Source organism: Orbicella franksi, chromosome 1 (assembly GCF_964199315.1).
Source record: "Orbicella franksi chromosome 1, jaOrbFran1.1, whole genome shotgun sequence".
In the NCBI taxonomy this organism is placed as follows: Eukaryota; Metazoa; Cnidaria; class Anthozoa; order Scleractinia; family Merulinidae; genus Orbicella; species Orbicella franksi.
Window position 1 is genome coordinate 4,594,442 of NC_138145.1, and position 16,918 is coordinate 4,611,359.

The 16,918-nt window shown below is 40.1% G+C and overlaps 1 pseudogene across 1 annotated transcript in view; it reads left to right on the forward strand.

The window, feature by feature from the left end:
* LOC145478139 (uncharacterized) overlaps positions 1-16,918 on the forward strand; it is a 51,102-nt pseudogene that overhangs the window by 27,545 nt on the left and 6,639 nt on the right. The window contains exons 15-23 of the transcript XR_014048255.1: positions 4,822-4,890; positions 5,176-5,247; positions 5,930-6,001; positions 6,784-6,843; positions 7,515-7,866; positions 12,466-13,198; positions 13,382-13,518; positions 13,789-15,776; positions 15,951-16,030. The product of XR_014048255.1 is annotated as an uncharacterized LOC145478139 (transcript). The remainder of the gene's footprint in view (positions 1-4,821; positions 4,891-5,175; positions 5,248-5,929; positions 6,002-6,783; positions 6,844-7,514; positions 7,867-12,465; positions 13,199-13,381; positions 13,519-13,788; positions 15,777-15,950; positions 16,031-16,918) is intronic.

Consider the following 16,918-nt stretch of genomic DNA (forward strand, 5'->3'; position numbering starts at 1 on the left):
TAAGGTGGCTGAACACAGTTTTTGATACCTGTGTTTCATTCACCTTTTTCTCTAAAACCCTTGATCTCACAGTCGCCAAAAATGACAGTAAGCAAGTTAACGACACAATCTTTGGTTTTTTGATGGTTAAGCTGACGTATGTGCCGTTGCCATGGCAACATGAATAAAACTAAACAGGCCTTTAAAATTGTTTTTGTTTATTTGTAGAAAATCTAATCATTAGATTTTCTTTATAATTTGCATGCAACAAGCTTGTAACGATTCTCACAGGTTAACACAATTTTGCTAATAATTTAACAGAGAGATCTTTAATTATCCCTTGTTGAAGGTTCACTGAAAAATCTAGAATTTCCTTTATTAAAGTTCAATTATTTTCAATACTCCAGTTACTTGTTTCCTAAAGTGTTTTCGTGCCACATTTCGTGAAATTCTAATGAGTGGTTCTCGAGAAATTGGCATATTTCCGAGAGTGCAAATTTTCGTTGAATCGCAATTTTTTGACTTACTACGCATGCGCTGCATTTAAGGCCGGTGTGTACTAAATAATAACAATAACAATAACAATAACATCAGGAGCCATAATCGGGGACGGAGACCGTAAGCGCGCGCCATTTCTAGGATTGGGGTTGTCCCCATGATATGGGACAATAATTCTATTTTTAGGACAAATTGCGCCATCACCTGCGGCACACGCGCGTACATGCTGCGAGGATTCTTGCGGATGTCGCGCGGGGGAAATGGCGTACAAAATTCCCGAAGTTTTTCATGTTTTTGGCCCACAATTCAACGCGTTTACGTCTGTTGGAATTTTGCTTAAGTATTTTCGTCGTAAGCTGCTCCAGTCTGAGTGAAGTAAGACAGCGTCGAATTTAAGTATGTTCCGCTTTAAGCTTATATATATCGCTGACCAGGCTGTGTTCCGACGGATGCTTCTTTTACATGAGCTGTACATTACTCCACTTTAAATTTCACATACGTTGAAGATTAACAGCTTTTCCATTACACAGCAAAAAACTAACTGGATATATTTAGATATAGCAGAGCTTCAGGACTTCATAGTTTCCCAGCTCCTCTTGCCACACGCTTGCGAGGAATTTGCCAGTCTATCGCGATTGAAAAGTAAAACAAAATAATTGCTAGTTTGGTCAGTTTGAGTTTCGCCTGAATTGTAAGCAACGCTTGATGTTTCATCAAGGCCCAATAACTTTACGTCCGTAGATACTGCTCAGTTTTATTCGTGTAAAAATCCAGTAAATTCTCTGTTGTCGATGAATGAGAGCGCCCGCCGATGCGTGTTTTTTTACAGTCCAAGTAAACATGGCAAATTGTACTTCCGCCGCACTTTCGTGCGAAAGCGTACATCGAACTCAAACAATAACTCTATAGTTTTTAAATATGTTTAAGATTGATAAATGTTTGAGAACATATTAAAAGCTGAGCTGAAAATATGTGAATAAAGCAGAAATAATCAGCAAAGTTACGATGACGCTTTCTTTAATCAACTTCGAATAACGCTTTCGATTTTGTTGATCGAGTTATCAAAACTCCTTGTCTATTTTCATTTTCGCAGTGTGAAACTTCACCATGCTTATGTTGAAGAACTCCCCCACATGATGTTACTAGCCTTTTTTGCGTTCGTGAAATTTGTTGCAGCATCTCAGCACAAAAGATAAAGAAAGAAATCTTTGTCAAGATTTGTTGACAATTGAAAACACCGACTCGGACTTGAAAGTGCACGAGCTGCACTATGCAAATGAGCTAATTGTACGCGTCAGACTTTCCTTTCAAAAACTTTTGCAAACTCACCAAACGAGCAGAAACAATAAAAAACCATCAAAACAGGTTTTGGTTATGATTAACCATTGTCTGAGAAACTCACAAATTAACTCGATACCAGAGTAGAGAGTTTTCTTGCTATATTCTTAAATCAGAACAAACGCAAAAACATACGCGTAAGCTTACAATTAGCGTGAGTAGATCTTATTATTCATTCCCAGCGCGAGATTGAAGTGTTTTCGACCCTGAAAAGCCCACCTTTTCCGTTAGCTCAGAGCATAAAACTACATATAAGCGCCCTGGTTCGTATTCCCTGCCATCGCTGTGAAGAATACGCAAGATAATCTCTCAAGGTCTCTCAACTCTCACCATTTGATCACGCAACGTGACAACATCCCCGCGAGAGCCCCCGACATGTGCGTGGATCCGCGCGGATATATGACGTCAGGATGGCGCAATTTGTTCTAAAAATAGGAAAATTGTCCCATATCATGGGTGCGCGCGGATCCCAAGGCTTACTGTCTCCGTCCCCGATTATGGCTCCTGATAACATTTATTATTTGTATTGCGCCTTTTCTATAAAATATTCAAAAGCGCATCACAACAATAATTAATAACTAAAATTTTACAAAATACAGAGGTTTTTGCGCCAGGTTAGGACCATGCGGAAAAAGTAGATCTTTGCAAGGGTTATTGGGATCCACAAAGAAAAATGGGGGTAGCCAGGCATTTTTTCGAGATAATTAGCCTTGAATCTCAACAAAAATGCTGACATCAGAATTTTTCTGAAAAAGAAGGAAAGGATATTTCTTCAAAGATTTCCTTAGAATCCGCCTCTACATACAGAAAAGCAAACACCTTTATAAAGATCTTAAAACTACGTGGTAAATGGTAACATAAAAACCTTTTTTGGTATGTTTTTAATAACAAAATCGTTGCAACAGCGCTTTTAGCGTCTCCGACAGCCTTCCTCTGGTTCAGCAACAATACAGTCTAAATACCTTTTGCTCACAACCAGAAACTAATTACGTGTTGAATAGGCTTACCACTTCCATTTCATAATATAAAATGTAGGGGTAACCACGCGTTTTATAACGTTATTCATCTTTTTTGACACTTTTTACGGTGTCCGTTACACTTTTTCCTGTCACTTCCCCAGTAAGTAAAACATTTGGGTATCTCGCACTTGTTTTGCGCGCGCACTACGCCATCTGCGGGTACATGTTCACAGTTGGATATCAGTATAATTTTCGACAGATAACAGCTAGTTTTTCAGCTGGAAGACGTTAACAGTCAGTGGTAAGCGATATGCTGCTATTCTGGTGTTCCTGGTTTAAGTACCGATTCATTAAACTTGATTTGGTCACAGTAGGAAAATTTTGCTTTCATTTTAGTCTTGTACTTGGTGGCGTAGTTGATTGCGTCAATGTCAAGCCAGCGCGCGCGTGGCACTTAAACCATGCCTTGCGTGATGCGCAGAACGTGTGCGCACTAACAAAAGTAGGCACCGTCCTTAACTGGGTTCTTTCGGTAACAAAGAAAAAGCTAAGAATTGCTGGGTTCTTTGCATCGTTACCTTGTCTAACATATCTTTGTGATAAAAGACTTAGGTCATCAATACACTGCGTTCAATTATAGAGAAAAATAGCACAGATACTGCGGGTGTTGAATAAATAAAATGATCGCCCTATTGACGGCATGTTTGTTTTTTGCAATCCTTGTGCGCGCGCTGAATTGCATCAGCAAAAGCTCGCGTGAAAACTGTGTTCGGCCACCTTAGGAACATCAAATTTTCCAAGGTGTACCTATCAGACCGATAGTTCCGAGACATAAACAATCTATTGTCTTTATTGTTCACCACTAAATTTTCTTCCGTGAGTCAGTTCAAAAATCATATTGAATAATTTTCAACTTTTTTTTTAGATGGAAACCGTGAAAACCAAATGTAAAATTTGAAAAACAAAAAAACAAAAACCCTTGTAATACAATTTAAATTGGTTATTTTCTATAAGTCCGTTTGTTTACAGAAATATTTTCACGGACGAATACTATCCATCCGGGTATTTTCCGCGGACGGGCACTATGGGCTGATAGTGTCTCTCCGCGGATGAACACTATCGCGTCACGTGATCAATTTAAACCAAAAAGAATTGGAGAAAATTTAGTGGTGAACTATAATTAAACAATAGAGTGTTTCTGTCGAGGATCTATCGGCTAATAGTTGCCCCGCGGAAATTTGATGTTCATAGAACAAATATTTGCCCGAGAAGCGAAGCTTCGAGAGGGCAAATATGCTAGTTTTAAGAACATCAAATTTCCAAGGGGCAACTATCAGACCGATAGTTCCGGGACATAAACCCTCTATTGTCTTTATTGTTCACCACTAAATTTTCTTCCGCGCGCCAGTTCAAAAAATCGTATTGAATTATCTTTCCGGAATTTTCCTCGGACGGGCACTGTGGGCTGATAGTGTCTTTCCGCGGACGAACACTATCGCGTCACGTGATCAATTTAAACCAATAAGAATCGGAGAAAATTTAGTGATGAACTATAACGGCGATTAGTGTGCAGTGGCTTGGCGTGGTCGACAAAATGTCAACGTTTCCTCGTTTCTCCGAAGTTTTGAGAGAACATTTAGAAACAAATGAATAATCAAATTCCTGAGAATACATTAAAAACGCTCAAAATTTTTGAAAGAAACTGATAAGCTCGCGGACATAACTACAACTGTCAAATTCACAATTCAGTCAGCGCGAATTCTCAAAAGCGTGAAGTTTAATACTAAGACCAAAATTAATAGGAATCGTTATTTGAAGCAAATTTTAGTTAGAATTCTGCTAAAGCAATTAGATTATTCGCTCTCGATTTCCATGAGGCGATAGTTGATTCGGACTTCCGCCTCATCAACTATCACCTCATAGAAATTTCGAGCTCATAATCTAATTGTAAAATAGATCAAGTGAAACTTAATATCTATTAATACCTCTTCCTTATTTGCCCATCTATGTATTTAAAATATTAAGTCATTATTTTGTTTTTTCACAGGGCGCTGATTAAAAACAACTTGACATATATCCCGAATGGTGCTTTTGCCGAAACCTCTTTGCAATCTTTGTAAGTAAAATAAATAAAACAAAATTTCATCAGAGATGATAAACATACGAAATAAATATTTGTAGTCTATTTTTTATACCATTTTCCGAGGGCATAACTTATATATCAGAACCGCACTAATAAGCTGGGCAAGAACGACAACTCTTATGTCGTTAAATTGTGATGTTTACTTTAACTAGCTTACAGTGTAAGTCAATGTAACTACGCTATTCGATTCATTACATATTTGCCATATCTGTCTTTTGTTACTTTCAGTAATTGATGAGCAACTTCACTTGTTCGTAGGTTCCTCCATAGCAATGCAATCAAACATATAGACGAAAAAGGTTTTACAAGACTCAGCAATCTTAATTTGTTGTAAGTAATTTTGTAATTTAAATAAAAACGTTTGAATTTAACGCGTTTAGACTCAACCGAATGGCCAGGATTTTTACTGGAAAAACATCTCCGCTATTTTTCGTTGCATTTCTGCTAATGCCACAAACCTGTATGAACTGCCGGGGCAAAATGTGGAACTGAAGGATTTTGACAGAATATGGACCATATTTTAAACTGTTGGACATTGCAACTCCAGAAAGCATCTGGATATGATAATATATTGGAAAGAAATTAAAGGAAATAATCCAATTTTATGTAGTAAAATCAGGTATTTTCGTGTATTACTCTCTCCAAGTAAAACTACATTGAACTTTATAAAATAACTGAGCTGCTACGCGCGCTCTCATTGGTCGATAGCCGTGTTTAGATCGGAGTATGTAAACACTGTTGTTAAGTTTTAGGTTCGCGCGTAGTTTTGAGAATTATTTCACATGGCCTCATCTAGACACTCGGAGGGTTGGGAGAATTCTCGAAAGTTACGCAAACCCTTGACTACGTCGCGTTTGCATAACAGTCTCAAATTCTCCCAACCCTCTTTGAGTTTAGATGAGGCTACGTACAAATGGAAAAAGTGCTCTAATGCTTAAATAACATATAGCATCGATTAATTAACGAAAGCTGGTTTACATTTCTAGCAACATTATTACCGATTCCTTTTCAGAACATTATTTGATAATCCGTTGGAATATTTACAAGATAGAATATTTGATGAGATGTTGCCCGATGCGAACGTGTAAGTAAAATAACTACTACACTAGTTAACACTCGGACCTACACGCAAACTCAAATGCCCACCGTGGTACAACGGGGCTGGATGGAACCCTTTCCTAGTTTTTCGTTGAAATGGGACACATCTAAATTATTTTGCGTTTTACACTCCGCCATTTTGGATTTTACTATTTTCTCCGGAAGTCGGAGAATATAGTACATTGATGGGAAATTATCCAAAAATGGTAATACAATGATAAAAGTCGCTAGGTCTGCACAAGAGATTAATCTCTTGGTGTGCAATATTGCTCAAGAAAACTGAAAAGAACGAAGAACTGTTTAAAAAAAACGCGAAATTCACATGATGCAGTGGCTATGGAAATGTCAAATGACATGGAGAGACATGCCAAAATCTCGGCGAGTAATGTATGAACCTGGCCCCTCACCGTTTCAACCTTTGATTAAAAAAAAAATCAGCTTTTTAACTGAAAATTTTCTTGGAACAATTTGGCATGACATGCCATTGTACAAGAAACTGACTCCACAGGTAACCCGTGTTATTTGACAGGAATGTTTTTTTTTTAACTGAATACTGATAAAATAGCAATATTTTAACTTTCTCTGGTAAGTCCTTAAACACTAAAATGAAGTTCAAATGAATTTTGAATGACATGAAATTCAGTAGATAAATAACTATGTAAGCAAGGGTCTAGAATTCATAACAATCACAACCAATGAATTGAGCAATTGTCTCCAGTTGTAGCATAAAAATTGGACGCGTATTTATAACAATAAAATGATTTTTAGGTCTATAACATGCAACAAGCTTCGCCAGCTACCTCGAGGGAAATACTCGTCAATGACTCTGTAAGTAGATGCCAGAAGTGCGTTGCTAGCTAGATTGTTGCAGGCCAAATACAGCAGCAGTAGGACACGTTCCATATATCATTATTCTAACATGGCTCGGCTTTCAGGACAAACTTCTATATTTGGTGGTGTTTTCTCTGTATCCAAGTCTCTTTTGGGCGTGGAGGGACAAAAGCAGCTTCAAAAGTTCGCAACATTAAATTGTCCCGAAAGCTTCGGAACCATGTTAGAAAATTGATATATCGAATGTGGTCTTGGTGAGATGTTTTCGTTATCTAGGAATTAATTGTCTACTGAAGTAACAAAAGATACTCTATTACACATACAAAATGATTAAATAGAAGTTTGTTCAAAAATTATAAATATTTCATTCAAATTTCAGCAAGGATGCAAAGTTGTTTCGTTTCGGCCGATAATATGGTACAGCAATTAACAACTGATTGTTTACATTTTTGTGGAACATGAAACAGATCACGTGTTCATTTTACAACAAATGGGTGATACAACTCACTTTGACGTACAAAGGCCAAATGGTCGGAAGACAGCATTTTGATCGTGAAAGAAACGCTAAATGTGTAATACATGGAGTACAAGCTGCATTTAAGCGGCAACGGGAGGGTAATTTGTTACCGTTAGAATCGTGTTAATTGTCGCATTTTTTATCCACTTAGTGAATGTGCTCCTTCAAAATCGTTTTACGTGCTATCATTTGGTGATCACGTCTTTTATACAAGCGGTCTTAGACGTTCAGGCTTCGTGTGTCGTCGATGTAGACCTGGACCTTACGACAAATGCTTTAACTGCAGTCTTTGCGTAGCTGGATTGTATAACGATATCGATGGCCTTTATGGCTCATGTCTTCTGTGTCCTGCAGGTAACTTAGAGTACTATCGAGTATTATGGCCAACAAGCATCCGTCGCGGTTTGTACAGGCCACGTGATCTAAAGCAGGGCCTTCTCGCATGTACCCTGCGAGACAGAGATTCCCTCCTCTTTTTGCTCTCTGAAAGACGAGAGAGAATTTAATTAGCCGCCGTTCACTATCAGGCGCGAATAAATTAAACATACAGGCTTTTGACAAGTTTTAAAACTCCAGTCATGCTTGACGTTTACTAGTCTCCTCCGCAGCCGTTTTTGGGGATGTCACGCAACGTTCCCCCCAAAGAAACAGCTGCTCACATCCTAACCACATTCTTTTCCTTTTGTGTTTGTGGTTTGTTTACGCTGTATTGAACAGACCAATCACATAATAGCAAAGTATTAATGACGTAAGCTTTCGCGCGAAAAGGTTTGCGGTGCGAACATGCGAGGGATTTCTGGCTTTTGTTTCACGCCGCACGTCACCAAAAATACGCAGTTTTCGCAGGCTACGATCATGACGGACGAAAAAAAATGTAAATGAAAGCCCTAAGTACAAGTGTTTCATGTGCTTATCAGTATGTTCAGCTAAAGAGAGAATGTATATTTTCTCGAAATGTCAAATTGTAAGCGTCAGTCAAGGGCTAAACGCTTCCTACAATTGTAATCAGGAGGAAAGAGCGGCATTCATAACTCTCTGTCAACGAATCGAGCGAAGCTACTTGATTTCCTGGTTCCTTTATTAAGTTAAAATAGATATCGTCCTTCTCGACAATAATTTTTTGAGTTGAAAGCTTCTAATAATTAGCTTGAACTTTGAGTGTCTCCGGTATTTTTCGGCGTCCCTAAACAAAAGCCGGAAATCTGTATGTTCATTTATGACATCTCCCACGACGGGATACAAAGATTAAAAAACATTCTCCGATTGGACGAGTTTCAAAGGGCGAATTTGACGCGAAAACGTTCTTGAAAATGGAACGGAAGCGGTGATTGGCTAATTTCGTGAAAGGAATGTTGTTCGAATGTGATCAGCCGTTTCTTTGGGGGAGTGTTGCGTGACATCCCAAAAAACGGCTGCGGAGGAGACTAGACGTTTACAAGACTGCCAACAATATCGGCTGTCTTGTGATTGGTTACAAATTGCAATTTACCGCTGCACTGACATGGGATGGTCACGTATGCATCAAAATTCAAAAGTTCGTCCGATGAATAACTGGCAATCTCTTATTTCTAGCTGTTCACAACGTTCCATCAACTACTGCTGCACGTTAATTCACCCTTGTTTAATAAGCTTCATTTAGAATGCATATACACAAATACATCTAAAATAGTAAAAACAAAAAAGAAATAGAAAGACAGGAGAATAATTACCACAAGGGAAAGCGCGAACGAGACGAGAGTATCTATGCGATGCGCAATATTTGCTCTTAAAGAAGCTTGATGTGAGTCCAAAGTAAGAAATTAACCGTGAAAAAGTCAGAACACAAGTACAGTCAGAAGTCGTCGCCATAATGCTGACGCAGTTCGTGCACGCACGACAGGATATCGCGGGGCTATTATTATTTCTCGATAAGCAAAAAAGAAGAGGTATCTGTCTTGCGGGGTATCTCGCATGCAATAGAGCCGATAGGTTAGTGATGTCATTTAAGGATCCATCGAATGTCCCGAGAACACCACAAAGGTTACATTTAGAGATATACTGTAATGGAAGCTGCTATACTGACCTACATAAAGCTACAATGACAACTATTCAGCTTTAATACTACTGGCGTTCTATCACGAATTCCGTTCTCTGATTGGCAACGCTTCTCACTATCTATTCTGTGATAGGTAGTGAATAGCGTAGCAGTGTGCCCTCGGTTGTTAGCAAAATGACGCTCTCAATTTCTATGCGTGATAGTTGACTCGGGCTGTGTCCTCGTAAACTATCACGCGATAGAAATCTCGAGTTCATTATCGAATTGTTTAATATACACAATATTCAGCTCTATGAGCAATATTCAGCTATATATACATTTATATATGTCTTTTTCGCCTAATTTAGAAAACAGTTAAGAGTGGATGTCTCTAAAAATCAAAGAAAAATAAAAAAATCGCGGACATGGTCAAAAATTCGTTTCGTCCCATTTTTTGTCTACAGGTAGCTATAGGTACTAGCTAAAGTGAAATGAGGTTAGTTTGTGTAAATATTCATTTTGACGGGAATAAACCGTAATGAATTGCATGATCGAAAATGAGTGCGTGCGAGCTCGAAATTATGTAGTTTTCAGGCCGTCCTTAGATGAACTAAAATGCGACAGCAGGAATTCTCAAGTTATAAATATATACAGTTGGCCTTCCTTTACCAAGATATACTGATATTTTTTGTATCGTGTCCTTCCTGATGAAACCACGGGTTAATTACCAGAGGACGTCTTCGCCATTTTTAGTTCACGTCAAACCCGGCCTAATATATTGTGGCAAAAATGCATGTGGTAGTGTCTCAAAATTTCCAGCAATACTATCACGAGGGCTTCTGAGGTAGGTCTTCAAATTTATCGTTTCATTTTTCTGGTATCTTCTACTGTTTCAATATACCAACCAACCAAACTTCGGTAAAATTGCAAATGGCGCCATATTGAAATGAACAACATCAACATTGCAGTGACACAAGCAAAGCATTGTTTGAGTCGCAGCCGCACTTAGCTTGTTATGTTTGCTTTGACATCAATAGTTCCTTACCTTAGAAATCTTTTATAGGCCCTTATTATGCTGCTTGGAAGATACTTTCGAAATACTGTCCTCTGCAAGTTGGTGTAAAGGGGGCCGACCGGCGCACTCACTGAAGCCACTGAGCCGGTGATGGGTAAACTTTAAAAGTTACTTGTTGTTGTCATTTTCTATAGCGTGTCGCCAGCCAGTTTCGTTTAGTCTACTTTAATCCTAATTTCGGCTTTTTTGACGTCCCACACACGAAAGATCCTGTACAGCATGGCAGGCACCGCTAGCGATTTGCACAGGTTCCTGTCTGCGTGTCGACTGCGTGACATGTGATAATCTGTCACGTAACGAGATCAACTAACAGTACACTCTGCCTCACGAATAAAATCCAAACAAATATATTGCCGTCATGAACAAAAAAGATACAGCAAAGAAACAGACTTTACAAAATGTCACAAATTTAAAACGTACAGTGAAAACTTTATGGAACGAAAATAACGATTCAATTTTCCCACGGGAAACAAATGTAACCAGTTAACGATAGTAAACAAAAAGCAAAAGCGTAATAATCGTCGGTGAAAGTAATAAAGATAACGGTTGCTTAAACTCCAGCAGAAAAAAAATGTCTTGTTCTTTCCTTGATATTGTTGGTGGCGTTTGTGGTGCAGAGGAACGCGCAAGGCATCCGTCCACTCAGACAGTATCGCTGTCATCGTGCAGCAAGGTTATCAGAAGCCACAAGCGTTTTTTACAGTTCTCAGGTGTTGAGACAGAGATAGAGCTTCTCTTAGCAAGAAGCGGGATTTTCGTGAACCCCGTCAATTTTTCGGAAATGACTGTTTGCCCGTTGCATCGATCAAGCCTTGGAATCGGATGGAGAAGAACTAGTACCCTCGTACCCGTCGGATCAGGTAAGCGATTACAATGTTTATTCTCACTTTATGCAAGGATAAACATCCGTATAGCTTCTCATTTCACGCAGGGTACTTGGCGGGAATCACAAACTTCATATCCTTAATTCAAATCACTTCACTGCCGCGTAAAGTAACGCCAAGTTTAACAGCAAAATTATTTTTATGTCTCACGAGTTTTCAGGAGTTTTGCAAATACTTTTACGTCGGAACCTTGTTCAAACACAGGCATTTACTCAACATTTTCACCTTCTTCAAGACTTAATCAGAAGGGGAACACTCGAATTGAAATATTTTACAGATATTAGAATTCCTTCCAACAATGCTCGGAAAAAAGGAAAGGAACGTAAAAGACTGACTTGTGACAAGGTAAAATACAGATTGCGTAATCAATTTGAGGTTTGTGGGGCTTTTTCCCTGGGCTAGGTTTGTTCTTTTGCCACATTCAGAGCTATTTGTTCAAGGGGGATGTGTAAAGTAGAAAAGAATAAAGTAATCCTTTCTCTCCAAATATTAAAGGAATTTGTGTACGATGTCGACAGTCCCTGGCAAAAACAAAAAATCATTTAGAATCGCAGGACTTGGGTGCCACAGGAGGTGTGGAAAACATCACAAAAGGTCTATGTGGTCTAAGCTTGGTGAGTTTCTTCAAAGTGTTTATGAAAAATTTCCATCCAACATAGTTAATGAAAGTGAAAAACCTTAACGCGTTCTCTGAATTCTCCCTTCTCCGCCCTTTTCAGGGGTTCAACCCACGCGGGAGAAGGGCGTGTCGAGGATAACTTGCATGCGCATCCTCAAAACGGCGCCATTGCCGCCCGTCAACGACTGGGCAAGACATGCATGGCACAAGAATTGGAAAAGCGTGTCCTGCCCGGACAGCCAATCACATCCCAAAATATAGCCAAATAATAAAGGCTTTAAATTAATATATGGCTTCTCAACTTTTTTTCTAAATGTTCCAAATGGAAAACAATACTGAGTAGTAACTGGATGAAGATATCAGGATAGATTACCAGTCAATTAAATTAATTATCGACTATTACTTTCCAGCTCGCATGCGACTTGCGCTTTTATACACGACACCCTGCGCTTGCACACGGTTGATCTCATTTCGAAGCCATCCAAAGCAATGTGTTCACTTTTTTGTCAGGTTGATGAACAAGCGAGTGACTTTGATATTCCTGCCATTACTTGTCCTGTAACTGTTGGTGATGAATCTCTGCCAGAAGGTTCCACATCCAGACGGCAGAGCCTTTTTTTTCCGCAGGAAGATTCCGAAGAGAGTGATGAAGGCTTCAGTCTAGACAACGAGTCCCAGGAGCAGCTTAATCGCTTCTTACAGCTTCGAGACGTCAGTCCAGTACGTCACACGTTATCACTGCCGTGGAATACAGCGCACGAGCGTACTAAACGCAGATACCTACGGAAAGCTCAGCAATGTATATCTGCAATTCTTGATGTTCTGGCACCTGAAAATTCGCAAGAACTGTGGACGGAGCTTTGTGATCGTCATGCTATAAGCAGAGAGAGTCAGGTTGTGGTCGAAGGTAGAAGTGAAAAAGAGACGGAGCTTCTTAGTGCATTTGCTGAGAGCTACTTGAACGCGCAACATTGGAGCACCAGACGACAAATACTCTCTTTGATGGCAGATAAGTTATCCCTTAAGGAGATGAGAGAGTTTATTCCAACCGTTACTAGCTATCGCTACAACATTGCCCGACGCCACAGGCTGTTACATGGAAGAGCTGCTCCTCTTCCAAACCAGGAGAAAAAGAGAATGAGAATTGAACCTGTAAAATTAGAACATTTTGTTTCTTTCATAACGAGTCCACGCGTAATTCAAGATGTTCCTTTTGGGGAAAAACTTCTGAAATTGTCAACTGGTGAGATCATAAAAACACCCAATGTGATCAGAACAATGATACCAGAGCGCATTGTCCAGCAGTATCAATAATACTGCTGTGAAACCAACTTTGAGCCTATGAGTAAGAGAACCCTACAGAGAGTTTTGGCCGTGTGTTCTTCATCTGTTCGCAAGTCTCTGCAAGGACTTGATAACTTTTCAGCACAAGGAGCGGAAGCATTTGATCATTTAGAGAAACTCGTAGACAAGCTTGTTGACTGTGGCAAGACTCAACAATGGGCGAGGGAAATTAAGCAGCAACTTCGTTTGTCGAAGCAGTACCTAAAGGGCGACTACAAGGTGGGTGCATATTTTATTATTATGCGTTGTCTTTGCGGAAGTGATGTAGTAGACTTCTTACTATGATATACGGCTACCTTTTTCTTTCTCTCCAAGTCTTTTTTATGCTTAATTCATGAAACAAGAGGTTGCAATTCACTGTAATACGCTTACACACATGTATACAACGCTGAGAATCGGTTAAGTAATCTTTCTGAAATGTCGATGCGCATGCGTTGCTTTGCAAATATGCACTGAATCACGCGGTTGTCATTTTACTTCTTTTTTTAGGTACATGCAGTGGAGGCCTCAGAGGTTCCCGATCATTATCGAATTTATGCGCTAAGTGATCCAAGCAATGCAGAATTTCGGAGCTCCTGCGACCACCTCCACAATGAGTCATGTGTGCAGTGTTATGAGTTAGAGGAAGTCATGCGTACCATAGAAGATGAGTGTTCAATTGCGCTCTCGTCAGCAGAAGATCAAGCTGACATGCTGCATACTATCAAACAGGCAAGGGATGATATCATTAGCTGGAAAGCCCATCAGCTACGTTCAGTCCACCAAGCTGAGGCGAAGCATTCAGTTTTAGCCAAACTCGACAGCCGATCGGTGTTGTTAGTCCAGGACTGGGCAATGAAATATATGCCCCGAAAAAATAGAGAGGCACAGTCAGACTGGTTTGCGAAGCGAGGATTGCCATGGCACATTAGCGTTGCCATAAGACGGTCAGAGGGTTCTGAGCACTTTGAATCGCAAACACTTGTTCACGTATTTCAAAGCTGCGCCCAAGACAGTGTGACTGTGGCTTCGATAATGCTTGACTGCCTCACCACCCTGAAAAAGGAAATTCCAGACCTGGAAATGGCTTATTACAAACAAGATAACGCTGGCTGTTATCATAGCGGAAATTCAATCATCTCAGCTAAGCTGGCCGGTGATGCCGTAGGAGTGGCTGTTGTAAGAAACGACTTCTCGGACCCTCAAGGTGGAAAGGGGGTATGTGATCGCAAAGCAGCAACAATCAAAGGAGACGTTGGAAGGTACGTAAACGAAGGCAATGATGTCATCAACGCTTTACAGCTCAAAACAGCCATTGAATCTGGCCAAGGAACCACAGGAGTGAAAACAAGCTATGTTGCTGCCAAGCCGTCAAGCACCTTTAATATCAAATGGGATGGCATAAGCTTACTCAACAATTTTGAGTACGATGAAACTGGCGTACGAGTGTGGAGAGCATTCAATGTGGGTTCCGGTAAAGTAGTGCCATGGGCAAAGTTCGAAGGAGTCATGAAGCAGCCCGAAAAATTGGAAATCCTAGAACCCCCATCGCAGAATGTAAGTGGCGCACCGCCGTTCAAGATTGTGAGACACCGACATATCAAGAAAAGCTCTGTCAAAGCAGATTTGTCAACTGAAAACGAAAACCAAGATCGAAGCAGTATTGGTCAAAATAAGCCAGACGACATGCTTTTCCCGTGTCCAGAGGATGGATGTGTAAAAGCATACAGTCGCTTTGCAAACCTCCAGACACACCTAGATACTGGAAAACACCAAATGATGCTCGAACAGGAAACTCTCTACGATAGAGCTAAAAGAGAATATTCTTCCAAGCTGACGGAGGGATGCAGTCAAATTCCAAACGTTCAAGTTACTGTCCAAGCAAAGAGTGACGCCTTGCTGCCTCTTCCAATGGGTTGGGCCCTGAAGACAATTAAGAAAAAAGTGCGTTTTACAAAGAAACAGACCGAATTCTTAACTGACCAATTTCAAAAAGGGGAGCAAAGTGGACGGAAAAGCGATCCACCGGAAGTTTCGAAAGCAATGAGCTTAGCAAGAGACCAAGCGGGGGAACGCCGATTTCAACCTGATGAAGTCCTCACGTCGCAGCAGATTAGTGGCTTCTTTAGCCGTCTTTCAGCAAAGAAGCGATTAGAAGTTACAGCCGCCGGTAACGAAGCAAAAGCCAGTGACGTCTCAGAAGTGGCCATGGAGAGTTCCGACGAGGACGAAATTTCCGCCGAAGCTGAGAGTCATCTATCTGCTGTGTGTGCGAATGTGATGAGAGATGTGGCTATTCAGCATCCGATTGTATCTTTCGATCTTAACATCTGCGAACTTGTACAAAAACGTACACTCACAACTTTCAGAGTGGATAGGCTGAGAGACATGTGCATCGACCTTGGGCTGGATATTTCTGACATTTCACCTCAGAAGAGGAAAAAGCCATACATCGCACGACTCACACAATTAGTCCAGGAGTGTACCTGCACTTCCAAGTAACTGAGCCCTGTACGTTTCACGAATAACTGATCCGCTGATTATAAAACGCGGTGCGTATATAATTTTTAAGAGGGCGTTGCGTGACAGCAGAGTTCTACATATCGCATTTCAGTCACTCGAGCTCGCCGCTGCTGGTGGCATCTCCTCCAATTTGTGTTGACGATTTTCAGTATATTCGAAACTGGCGAGTGCAGAAGGCGCAGAAGGGATGTAAATGCTCGAATTCATGTTCACTGGATGCGAAGCAAACGTAAACTAACGGCTGTGTGGCAAATTTAACCTGTTGTGTGCAATTCAAATGTTCAACCTGTTGTGTGCAGAATTATGCAGAATTATGGCGCGATTCACAGGGTAGGAAAAGTCGAAATTTGTTTCTCCTGTCACAGTATATGAAAATCAAGTGTAGTTATAGACATTTTAATATGTTTCTAGTCATTTCAACGGCCAGTGAAGATATAACTGACCAAAACAGTTATTTGTGTACAACGCGTTTAATTTTGTTATTATGCATCTCATTATGGCGTCATAGTATTTAACCGAATTACGGCCGGTGGTCATCTTTTGATTGTCAAAGGTCCCAAAGAAATAAAACCCAAATCGAAAAGAACTATCTTTCAAGGCTTCTTGGTAGTGTTATTGTAAACTTTGAGACACTACCACATGTATTATTTGCCAAGCTATTCTAGGCCACCTTTGCCTTAATTTCAAAAGGCCGAAGATGTCGTCTCTTAACAGAGACGTAGCTCCTCCAGGAATAACACGAGACAAAATCTATCACTTTGTCTTGATTAAGCAAGTCCAACTCTATATTTCTATAGCTAGAAAAGTCCTTCTGTTACATTTTTGTTCGTATGACAACTGTCCGAAAAGTGCATAATTTCAGGATCGCGCTTGGTGAAATTTGAGCAATTGACCCGCCGAAAGTTTTTAACGGTTTATTCCCGTTAAAGTGCATATTTCAAACATCTAACCCCATTTCCGTTTGTTTACTATATAAGGCTACCTACAGGCAAAAAATGAGCCAAATCGATTTTTGGCCGTGTCCGCGATTTTTTCGATAATCTTTGATTTTTGCTGACATTTACTCTTAAATCATTTTTCTTATCGATCACATGCATGAATCACTCAAATAGTTTTT